Source organism: Agelaius tricolor, unplaced genomic scaffold (assembly GCF_023055355.1).
Source record: "Agelaius tricolor isolate 1412-34295 unplaced genomic scaffold, bAgeTri1.0.p SCAF_111, whole genome shotgun sequence".
Taxonomy (NCBI): domain Eukaryota; kingdom Metazoa; phylum Chordata; class Aves; order Passeriformes; family Icteridae; genus Agelaius; species Agelaius tricolor.
In genome coordinates, this window is record NW_027269371.1 from 235,145 (window position 1) to 247,257 (window position 12,113).

The 12,113-nt window shown below is 49.1% G+C and overlaps 1 long non-coding RNA gene across 1 annotated transcript; it reads left to right on the forward strand.

Annotated features, from left to right (window-relative positions):
• Positions 1 to 5,816: 5,816 nt before the first annotated feature.
• LOC139586287 (uncharacterized) lies at positions 5,817 to 6,804 on the forward strand. Its single transcript, XR_011677687.1, has 2 exons — positions 5,817 to 6,295; positions 6,378 to 6,804. It is a non-coding gene; the product is annotated as an uncharacterized lncRNA (long non-coding RNA).
• Positions 6,805 to 12,113: the final 5,309 nt, after the last annotated feature.

Here is a 12,113-nt window from a genome sequence, read left to right on the forward strand (position 1 = left end):
CTTGGGACAGTGGACATCAGCACAGGATGGACTCTTGATGGACATCTTGGTGTGGACACACTGAGGGTGACCATTGGTCATCTGGCACCAGGTGGCCTTGGGACAGCGGACATTATGGCAGGAAGGTCCCCTGATGGATGTCTTGGTGTGGACACACTGGGGATGACCACTGACCATGTGGCACGAGGTGTCCTTGGGACACTGGAGGTCACTGCAGGACGGTGGCCTTGGTGCCACCTTGGTCTGGACGCACCTTGGCCACCCCTGGAGCAGGTGACACGAGGAGCCCTGGGGACACCGGACGTTGTCACACGACGGCCGCTGGTGGACACACTGAGGGTGACCATTGACCATCTGGCACGAGGTTCCTTGGGGACACTGGAGGTCACTGCAGGATGGACTCTGGATGGACACCTTGGTGTGGACACACCGGGGTTGACCACTGACCATCTGGCACGAGGTGTCCTTGGGACAGTGGACATCATGGCAGGACGGTGGCCTTGGTGCCACCTTGGTGTGGACGCACCTTGGCCACCCCTGGAGCAGGTGACACGAGGAGCCCTGGGGACACCGGACGTTGTCACACGATGGTGGCTCATGGACACACCTGGGGTGACCATTGGTCATCTGGCACAAAGTTCCTTGGGGACACCGGAGGTCACTGCAGGATGGACTCTGGATGGACATCTTGGTGTGGACACACTGAGGGTGACCATTGACCATCTGGCACGTGGTGGCCTTGGGACAGCGGAGGTCACTGCAGGACGGTGGCCTTGGTGCCACCTTGGTCTGGACACACTGGGGATGACCACTGACCATGTGGCACGAGGTGTCCTTGGGACAGTGGAGGTCACTGCAGGATGGTGGCCTTGGTGCCACCTTGGTCTGGACACACCTTGGCCACCCCTGGAGCAGGTGACACGCGGAGCCCTGGGGACACCGGACGTTGTCACACGACGGTGGCTCATGGACACACCTGGGGTCACCGTCCAGCACCTGGCACGAGGTGCCCTGGGGACACCGGAGGTCGCCACAGGCCGGTGGCCCTGGGGTCACTTTGGCGGGGACACAGCGGGGCCACCCCCGGGTGAGGTCACAGGCGGCGCCTCGGGGACACCGGGGACACGAAACGCTCCGGCCGTGGCGCCGGACACAGAGCGGCCGCCCGGCGGCCATCTTGCACTGGGGACAGCCGGGCAGGGGACACGAGGGGACATCGGGGACACACCTGGGCCACCCTTGGGCCATCTCACACCGTGTCCCCTGTCCACACCGGACATTGTCACACGAGGGGACGGGGACACACCTGGGTCCCACATCGGTCACCTGGCACCGTGTCCCCTGTCCACACCGGACGTTGTCACACGAGGGGACATCGGGGACACACCTGGGTCCAAGATCGGTCACCTGGCACCGTGTCCCCTCCCCACACCGGACATTGTCACACGAGGGGTTGGGGACACACCTGGGTCCAAGATCGGTCACCTGGCACCGTGTCCCCTGTCCACACCGGACATTGTCACATGAAGGGTTGGGGACACACCTGGGTCCCACATCGGTCACCTGGCACCGTGTCCCCTCCCCACACCGGACGTTGTCACACGAGGGGACATCGGGGACACACCTGGGCCACCCTTGGGCCACCTCACACCGTGTCCCTTGTCCACACCGGACGTTGTCACACGAGGGGACATCGGGGACACACCTGGGCCACCCTTGGGCCACCTCACACCGTGTCCCTTGGTGGCACCGGACGTTGTCACACGAGGGGACGGGGACACACCTGGGTCCCACATCGGTCACCTGGCACCGTGTCCCCTCCCCACACCGGACGTTGTCACACGAGGGGACATCGGGGACACACCTGGGCCACCCTTGGGCCATCTCACACCGCGTCCCTTGTCCACACTGGACATTGTCACACGAGGGGATGGGGACACACCTGGGTCCCACATCGGTCACCTGGCACCGTGTCCCCTCCCCACACCGGACGTTGTCACACGAGGGGACATCGGGGACACACCTGGGCCACCCTTGGGCCACCTCACACCGTGTCCCTTGGTGGCACCGGACGTTGTCACACGAGGGGACGGGGACACACCTGGGTCCCACATCGGTCACCTGGCAGGTGCCACCAGGGCCGCAGGTGACACCGGAGCAGCCGGGCTGGGAATGGGGGACGGCACCTGGGGGGAAATAATGGGGGAAAATTGGGGGAAAATGGGGAAAAAAAGGGAAATTTTGGGAAAAAATGGGGGGAAAATTGGGGGAATTTGGGGGAAACATTGGGGGAAAAAATGGGGGGGAAATGGGGAAATTGGGAGAAAAATTGGAGAAATTTGGGGGAAATTTGGGGGAAAAATTGGGGAAAAATTGGGGGGGAAATTGGGGGAATTTGGGGAAAAAATGGGGGAAAAATTGGGGAAAATGGGGAGAAATTTGGGGGGGAAATGGAGAAATTTGGGGGGAAATGGGGGAAAATGGGAGGGAAATTGGGGAAAATGGGGAGAAAATTGGGGGGAAAATGGGGGAAAAATTGGGGAAATTTGGGGGGAAAAATTACGGGGGAAAATGGGGAAAATTGGGGGAAATATAGGGGGAAAAATAGGGGGAAAATTGGGGAAAATTGGGGGGGAAATGGGGGGTAAATTGGGGACATTTGGGGAAAAATTGTGGGGAAAAATTGGGAAAAATTTGGGGGCACAAATTGGGGAAATTGGGGGGAAAATTGGGAAAAGTTGGGGAAAATTGGGGGAAAATGGGGGGGAAATTTGGGGGGGAAATTGGGGAAATTTGGGGGGGAAATTTGAGGGAAAAATTTGGGAAATTTGAGGGAAAAATTGGGGGAAGAATAGGGGGGAAAATTGGGGAAATTTGGGGGGACAAATTGGGGGAAAACTGGGGGGAAAATGGGGGAAAAAGTGCGGGAAATTGGGAAAAAATTGGGGGAAATTTGGTGGAAAATTGGGGAAATTTGGGGGAAAATTGTGAGAAAAATTGTGGAAATTGGGGGAAAATTTGGGGGAGAAATTGGGGGAATTTGGGGAAAAATTGGGGAAAATTGGGGGGAAATGGGGGAAAATTGCGGGAAAAATTTGGGGGAAAACTGGGGAAATTTGGGGGGATAAATTAGGGGGAAATTTGGGGGGACAAATTGGGGAAATTGGGGAAAAAATGGGAAAAAATTGGGGAAAAAATTGGGAAAATTTGGGGGAAAAATTGGAGAAATTTGGGGGGAAAAATTGGGGAAATTTGGGGGGGAAAATTGGGGGTAAATTAGGGAAATTTGGGGGAAATTGGGGGGAAAATGAGGACATTTGGGGGAAAATTGGGGAAAATCGGGGAAAAATTGTGGGGAAAATGGGGGAAAATTGTGGGGAAAAAATTGGGGAAATTTGGGGGAAAAATTGGGGGGAAAATTGGGAGCAAAAATGGGGAAATTTGGGGGGAAAATTGGGGGGGAAATGGGGGAAAAGTGGGGGAAATTTGGGGAAAAATTGGGGGAAATTGGGGAATTTTGGGGGAAAATTGGGGTGAAATTGGGAGGAAAAATGGGGGAAAAATTGTGGGGGAAACATTGGAGATATTGGGGGGGGAATTGGGGGGAAAATTGGGGAAATTTGGGGGGAAATTGGGAAAAATTGAGGGAAAAAATGGGGGGGAAATTGGGGGAAAATTTGGGGGAAAATTGGGAAGAAAAATGGGGGGGGAAATGGGGGGGAAATTGGGATTGGGGTGGGAAAAATTTGGGATTTATGAGGGAAAAATTTGGATTGGGGTGGGGAAATTTGGAATTTTGAGGGAAAATTTGGGTTTTGGGGTGGGAAAATTTGGGATTGGGGTGGGAAATTGGAAATTGGGTGGGAAAAATTTGGGATTTTGCAGGGTAAAATTCAGGATTTGGTGGGAAAATTGGGATTTGGGGTGGGAAATTTTGGATTTATGAGGGAAAAATTGGGATTGGGGTGGGGAAATTTGGGATTTGGTGTGGGAAAAATTTGGGATTTTGAGGGAAAATTTGGGATTTTGGATGGGAAATTTGGGATTTGGGGTGGGAAAAATTTGCGATTGGGGTGGGAAATTGGAAATTGGGTCGGAAAAATTTGGGATTTATGAGGGAAAAATTGGGATTGGGATGGGAAATTTGGGATTTGGGGTGGGAAAATTTGGGATTTTGCAGGGAAAAATTCGTGATTTGGTGGGAAATGAGGAATTTTGGGTGGGAAATTTTGGATTTATGAGGGAAAAATTTGGGATTGGGGTGGGGAAATTTGGAATTTTGAGGGAAAATTTGGGATTTGGGGTGGGAAAATTTTGGGATTGGGGTGGGAAATTGGGATTGGGGTGGGAAAATTTGGGATTTTGCAGGGAAAAATTCAGGATTTGGTGGGGAAATTGGGATTTGGGGTGGGAAAAATTTGGGATTGGGGTGGGAAATTTGGTGGGAAAAATTTGGGATTTATGAGGGAAAAATTGGGATTGGGGTGGGGAAATTTGGAATTTTGAGGGAAAAATTCAGGATTTGGGTGGAAAACTTTGGGATTTGGGGTGGGAAAAAATTGGGATTGGGGTGGGAAATTGGGTGGGAAAAATTGGGATTTATGAGGGAAAAATTGGGATTGGGGTGGGGAAATTTGGGATTGGGGTGGGAAATTGGAAATTGGGTCAGAAAAATTTGGGATTTTGCAGGGTAAAATTCAGGATTTGGTGGGGAAATTGGGATTTGGGGTGGAGAAAAATCTGGAATTTATGAGGGAGAAATTTGGGATTGAGGTGGGAAAATTTGGGATTTTTAGGGAAAAATTCAGGATTTGGTGGGAAAATTGGGATTTGGAGTGGGAAATTTTGGATTTATGAGGGAAAAAATTGGATTGGGGTGGGGAAATTTGGAATTTTGGGGGGAAATTTGGAATTTTGAGGGAAAAATTCAGGATTTGGTGGGAAAATTGGGATTTGGAGTGGGGAAATTTGGGTTTAGGGTGGGGGATTTGGGATTTGGGGTGGGAAATTGGAAGTTGGGTGAGGAAATTTGGGGTTTGGGTGGGAAAAATTTGGGATTTATGAGGGAAAAATTGGGATTGGGATGGGAAAATTTTGGGATTTTGCAGGGAAAAGTTCAGGATTTGGTGGGAAAATTGGGATTTGGGTGGGAAAAATTTGGGATTTGCGGTTGGAAATTTGGAATTTGGGTGGGAAAAATTTGGATTAGGGTGGGGAAATTTGGGATTTGGGTGGGAAAAATTTGGGATTTGGTGGGAATATTGGGATTTGGAGTGGGAAATGAGGAATTTTGGGTGGGAAATTTTGGATTTATGAGGGAAAAATTTGGAATTTTGAGGGAAAATTTGGGATTTGGGTGGAAAAAATTTGGAATTTTGAGGGAAAATTTGGGATTTGGGTGGAAAAAATTGGGATTTGGGGTGGGAAAATTTGGGATTGGGGTGGGAAATTTGGGATTTTGCAGGGTAAAATTCAGGATTTGGTGGGGAAATTGGGATTTGGGTGGGAAAAATTTGGGATTGATGAGGGAAAAATTGGGATTTGGGATGGGAAAATTCAGAATTTTGAGGGAAAAATTTGGATTGGGGTGGGAAATTTTGGATTTATGAGGGAAAAATTTGGGATTTGGGGTGGGAAATTTGGGATTTGGGTGGGAAATTTGGGATTTGGGGTGGGAAAATTTGGGATTTGGGGTGGAAAATTTGGATTGGGGTGGGGAAATTTGGAATTTTGAGGGAAAATTTGGGATTTTGAGGGAAAATTTGGGATTTGGGGTGGGAAATTTGGGATTTTGGGTGGGAAATTTGGGATTTTGGGGTGGGAAATTTGGAATTTTGAGGGAAAATTTGGGATTTGGGGTGGGAAATTTGGGATTTGGGTGGGAAATTTGGGATTTGGGGTGGGAAATTTGGGATTTGGGGTGGGAAATTTGGGGTTTTGGGTGGGAAATTTGGGGTTTTGGGTGGGAAATTTGGGATTTTGGGTGGGAAATTTGGGGTTTTGGGACTCACGGCAGCCGAGCAGGACCAAGGCCCAGAGGAGCAAAACCCGGGGGGGCCCCATCTGCCCGTGGGGGAGGGGCGTGAGAAAAGGGGGGACCCCGGGATTTGGGGACCCCCCCGACCCCAAAAAATCCCCCCCCAAAAAAAATCCCCCCAAAATTCTCCCCCCAAAATTAAGGAGACCCCAAAAATCCCCCAAAATCTGTGGGGAAACCCCAAAAATCTGCCCCAAAATTCAAAGGGAAACCCCCAAAATTTGGGTGGAAACCCCAAAATTCGCCCCCAAATTCAAAGTGAATCCCAAAAATCTCCCCAAAATTTTGGGGAAAACCCCAAAATTCAAAGGGAACCCCAAAAATCCCCTCAAATTTAAAGGGAACCCCCAAAAATCCCCATCCCGACCCCAAAATTCCCTCCAAAATTTGTGGGAATACCCCAAAAAATCCCACCAAATTTGGGTGAAAACCCCAAAATTCCCCCAGATTTAAAGGGAACCCCCAAAAATCCCCTTAAATTTTGGGTGAAACCCCCAAAATTCGCCCCCAAATTCAAAGGGAACCCCCAAAAATCCCCTCATAATTTGGGTGAAACCCCCAAAATTCCCCCCGAAATTCAATGGGAACCCCAAAATTCGCCCCAAAATTTGTGTGAAAACCCCAAAATTGTCCCCAAAATTTGTGTGAAATCCCCAAATTCAAAGGGAACCCCAAAATTCCCCTCAAAATACAAAGGGAACCCCAAAAATCCCCCCAAAATCTGAGTGAAAACCCCAAAATTCCCCCCAAAATTCAAAGGGAATCCCCCCAAAATTTGCGTGAAAACCCCAAAATTCCCCCCGAAAATCCAGGGGGACCGCACAAATGCCCCAAAATGCCCCAAAACGCCCCAAAATGCCCCAAAATGCCCCAAAACGCCCCAAAACGCCCCAAAATGCCCCAAAATGCCCCAGGCCCGGCCTCACCTTCCCCGCTCTGCTCCGGCTCCCCCGGGAATTGCCGGGAATTTATGGGAGCCTGGCCACGCCCCCGGGATTGGCCACGCCCCCTTTGGGCAACGCCCCCCAGTCTGGGACACGCCCCCTCCTGGCCACGCCCCCTCCGGGATATCAGAGATAAGATCTGGGAGGGGGAGGGGGCGATACTGGGGGGGACGGGATGGAACTGGTTTGAACTGGTTTGAACTGGTTTGAACTGGTTTGAACTGGTTTAAGCAGGTTTGGACTGGTTTGGACTGGGATTGAACTGGTTTGAACTGGGAGGGACTGGGATTGAACTGGTTTGGACTGGTTTAAGCAGGTTTAGACTGGTTTGAACTGGTTTAAGCAGGTTTGTACTGGTTTGGACTGGGAGGAACTGGGATGGAACTGGTTTGGACTGGTTTAAGCAAGTTTGAACTGGTTTGGACTGGGAGGGACTGGTTTGAGCTGGGATTGAACTGGTTTAAGCAGGTTTGAACTGGTTTGAACTGGTTTGAACTGGTTTGGACTGGGAGGAACTGGGATGGAACTGGGATGGAACTGGTTTGGACTGGGATGAATTAGTTTGAACTGGTTTGGACTGGTTTAAGCAGGTTTGAACTGGTTTGGACTGGGATTGAACTGGTTTGGACTGGGATTGAACTGGTTTGGACTGGTTTGAACTGGTTTGAACTGGTTTGGACTGGGAGGAACTGGGATGGAACTGGTTTGGACTGGTTTGAGCAAGTTTGAACTGGTTTGGACTGGGAGGGACTGGGAGGGACTGGTTTGAGCTGGGATTGAACTGGTTTGGACTGGTTTGAACTGGGATTGAACTGCGATGAACTGGTTCGAACTGGTTTGGACTGGTTTAAGCAGGTTTGGACTGGTTCGAACTGGGATGAATTAGTTTGAACTGGTTTGGACTGGGATTGAACTGGTTTGTACTGGTTTGAGCTGGTTTGAACTGGTTTGGACTGGTTGAATTGGTTTCGACTGGTTTGAACTGGGATTGTACTGGTTTGAACTGGGATGAATTAGTTTGAACTGGTTTGGACTGGTTTGAACTGGGATTGAACTGGTTTGGACTGGTAGGGACTGGTCTGAGCTGGTTTGAATGAGTTTGAACCGGTTTGGACTGGTTGAACTGGTTTGGACTGGTTTGGACTGGTTTGAACTGGGATTGAACTGGTTTGGACTGGGATTGAACTGGGATGAACTGGTTTGGACTGGTTTGAACTGGTTTGGACTGGGATTGAACTGGCTTGAACTGGTTTAAGCAGGTTTGAACTGGTTTGAACCGGGATCCTCCCCCCTCCAGCCCCAGCCCTTCCTCATCTTCATCTTCCTCTCCCTCTTCCTCTTCATCTTCCCAACACAGCCTTCATCCTCTCCTCCATCCTCATCCTCAGCACCTCTGTCCCTGCAGGCCTTCATCTTCATCCTCATCATCATCCCTCACCTTCATCACCTTCATCTTCATCCTCATCTTCATCCTCACCTTCATCACCCTCATCCTCATCCTCATCCTCACTGCCTGTGTCCCTCCATGCCTTCATCTTCATCTTCATCTTCATCCATTCCATGTGGATCATCTTTATCATCACCTTCATCTTCACCTTCATCATCTTCATCTTCATCTTCATCTTCACCTTCATCTTCACCTTCATCATCTTCATCCATCTATTCCATCACCTTCATCTTCATCTTCGTTGTCATCGTCATCCTCATCCTCAGTGTCCGTGTCCCTCCAAGCCTTCATCTTCATCTTCATCCCCATCCATGCATTCTTCACCTTCCCCTTCATCATCTTCATCATCACCTTCATCATCACCTTCACCTTCATCTTCATCATCTTCCTCTTCCTCTTCATCCTCATCCTCAGTGCCCGTGTCCCTCCACGCCTTCATCTTCATCATCACCTTCATCTTTATCATCTTCATCTTTGTCTTCATCTTCATCTTCATCTTCATCCATCCGTTCCATCATCTTCGTCATCACCTTCACCTTCACCTTCATCATCTTCATCTTCATCCCCATCCGTGCATTCTTCACCTTCACCTTCATCTTCATCATCTTCATCCCCATCCATCCATTCCATCATCTTCACCTTCATCATCCTCATCCTCATCCTCAGTGCCCGTGTCCCTCCAAGCCCTCATGTTCATCTTCATCTTCATCCATTCCATCATCTTCATCATCACCTTCACCTTCTGCTTCACCTTCACCTTCACCTTCACCTTCATCATCTTCATCCATCCATTCCATCATCTTCATCATCAACTTCATCTTCACCTTCACCTTCATCATCTTCATCTTCATCCTCATCCTCACTGCCCGTGTCCCTCCATGCCTTCATCTTCATCATCACCTTCATCATCACCTTCATCTTTATCATCTTCATCTTTGTCTTCATCTTCGTCTTCATCCATCCATTCCATCACCTTCATCATCACCTTCACCTTCACCTTCATCATCCTCATCCTCATCCTCAGTGCCCGTGTCCCTCCATGCCTTCATCTTCACCTTCACCTTCATCTTCATCATCTTCATCCTCATCCTCAGCACCTCTGTCCCTGCAGGCCTTCATCTTCATCCTCATCATCATCCTCATCCTCACTGCCCGTGTCCCTCCACGCCTTCACCTTCACCTTCATCTTCATCATCTTCATCCATTCCTCATTTTTCCCAATTTTTTCCTCCCCAAATTTCCCAATTTCCCCCCCATTTTTCCTTTTTTTCCTCCCAAATTCCCCATTTTCCCCATTTCCCCCAAGGTTTTTCCCAAATTTCCCATTTTTCCCCATTTCCCTCAAATTTCCCTTTTTTTTTCCCTCCCCAATTTTCCCATTTCCCATTTTCCCTCCTCATTTTCCTCATTTTTTTGACAAATTTCCCCTTTTTTTCCCCATTTCCCCCCATTTTTTCCTCTCCAAATTTCCCAAATTTTTTCCCAAATTTTTTCCCAAATTTCCCATTTTTCTCTCCCAATTTCCCCAATTTCCCCCCAATTTTCCCCAATTTTTCCCCCAATTCCCCCGTTTTTTATCCCATTTTCCCCATTTCTTCCCAAATTTCCCAATTTTTCCCCCATTCCCCCTCATTTTCCCCTTTTCTCCTCCCCAAATTTCCAATTTTCCCCAAATTTCCCATTTTCCCCCATTTTTCCCCTCCTCATTTTTCACTATTTCCCCCCAAATTTCCCCTTTTTTGTCTCATTTTTTCCAATTTTTTCCTCCCCAAATTTCCCATTTTTCTCCTCACCAATTTTCCCAATTTTCCCTCATTTTTCCTTTTTTTAATCCCAAATTCCCCATTTTCCCCAATTTTCCCTTTTTTTCCCCTCCCCAAATTTCCCATTTTTCCCCATTTTTCCCATTTCCCCTCCATTTTTCCCTATTTTCCCCAAATTTCCCAATTTTTTCCCGAATTTCCCCTTTTTTTTGTCTCATTTTCTCCAACTCTTCTCCTCCCAAAATTTCCCATTTTTCTCCCAAATTTCCTCATTTCCCCCCAAATTTCCCAATTTCTTTCCCGCTTTTTTCCCTCTCCAAATTTCCCATTTTTTCCCAAATTTCCCAATTTTTTCTCCCCCCAATTTTCCCATTTCCCCCCCAATTTTCCCACCATTTTTCCCCTTTTTTTTCCATTTCCCCCCAATTTTTCCCCCAAATTTCCCATTTTTTCCTCTCCATTTTTCTCATTTTTTCCCATTTTCCTCCCAAAATTTCCCTTTTTCTTCCCTCCCAAATTCCCGTTTTTTCCCCCCATTTTTCCCCCCTCGTTCCCCCTCCCGCTCCCGCCGCTCCCCGCTCGCGATAATTGCGATAATTGCGATAATTGCGATAATTGGGGTAATTACCATAATTACCATAATTCCCATAATTACCGTAATTACCATAATTGACCGGGAACAATGGGGGGGACCCAAAGGATTGGGGGGGACCCCCAAGAACCCCAAAAAATGAGGGAGGGGCACCCAAAAATTGGGGAGAACCCAAAAATTTTGGGGGGCGGAAGGCAAAAAATGGGGGGGATTCAAAAAATTTGGGGGAGACCCAAAAATTTGGGGGGGACCCAAAAATTGGGGGGGGTAAAAATTTGGGGAGAGCCCCAAAAATTGGGGAGGGGGGAACCCAAAAATTTGGGGGGGAACCCAAAAATTTGGGGGGGAAGCCCAAAAATTTCGTAGGGGGGAGCAAAAAATTGGGGACAATCCAAAAATTTGGGGGGGGAACCCAAAAATTTGGGAAGGATTCGAAAAATTTCGGGGAGACCCAAAAATCCGGGGGGACCCAAAAATTTGGGGGGGAAGCCCCAAAAATTGAAGGGAGGGGGAACAAAAATTGGGGGGAGGGACCCAAAAATTGGAAGGAGCCCAAAAATTTTGGGGGGTCCAAAATCGGGGGGTGGGGGGGTCCCCAAAAATTTGGGGAAGACCCAAAAAATTTTGGCGGGGCAGCTAAAAACGGGGGGGGGGGGATCCCCAAAAATTTGAGGGGGAGGTCCCAAAAATTTGGGGACGGGCATCAAAGGACCCCAAAATTTGGGGGGAAAGCACCCAAAAATCGCCGGGGGGGGGGGGGCACTTGAAGACCCCAAAATTTTGTGGGGGGGCTCCCCAAAATTTGGGGGGGGTTCCCCAAAAAATTTGAGGGCTCCCAAAAATCGAGGGGGGGCATCCAGAAACCCCCAAAAATTAGGGGGGGGGGGACCAAAAAAAAACCCCAAAAAAGCCCCAAAATTTCCCCAAAAAACCCCAAAAATCAAATCGGGGACCCCCTCCCCCCCCCCCGGGAATTTTGGGGATCTCTCGGGAATTTTGGGAACCCCCCCGAAAATTTTGGGAACCCCCCGAAAATTTCGAGCCCCCCCCCGGGGCTTTTGGGCACTTCCGGCTCCAGTTCCGGTTCCGGTTTCAGTTCCGGGTCCGCATCCGCTTCCGGTTCCGGTTTCTCCCCCCCTTTAATTGCTGAGCAAAGAACGGCGGGGACAGGGCGGCCTCACCTGGACACACCTGAGGAACCCCAAAAAAAACCAAATTTGTTAAAACCAAATTTGTTTTTAACCCCTGTTAAAAACGCCAATCGCTCGTTTTTAAAATGTTTGAAGTTTAATAGTAATAAAATGGTTATGAAAATAGCAACGCAGAGTAA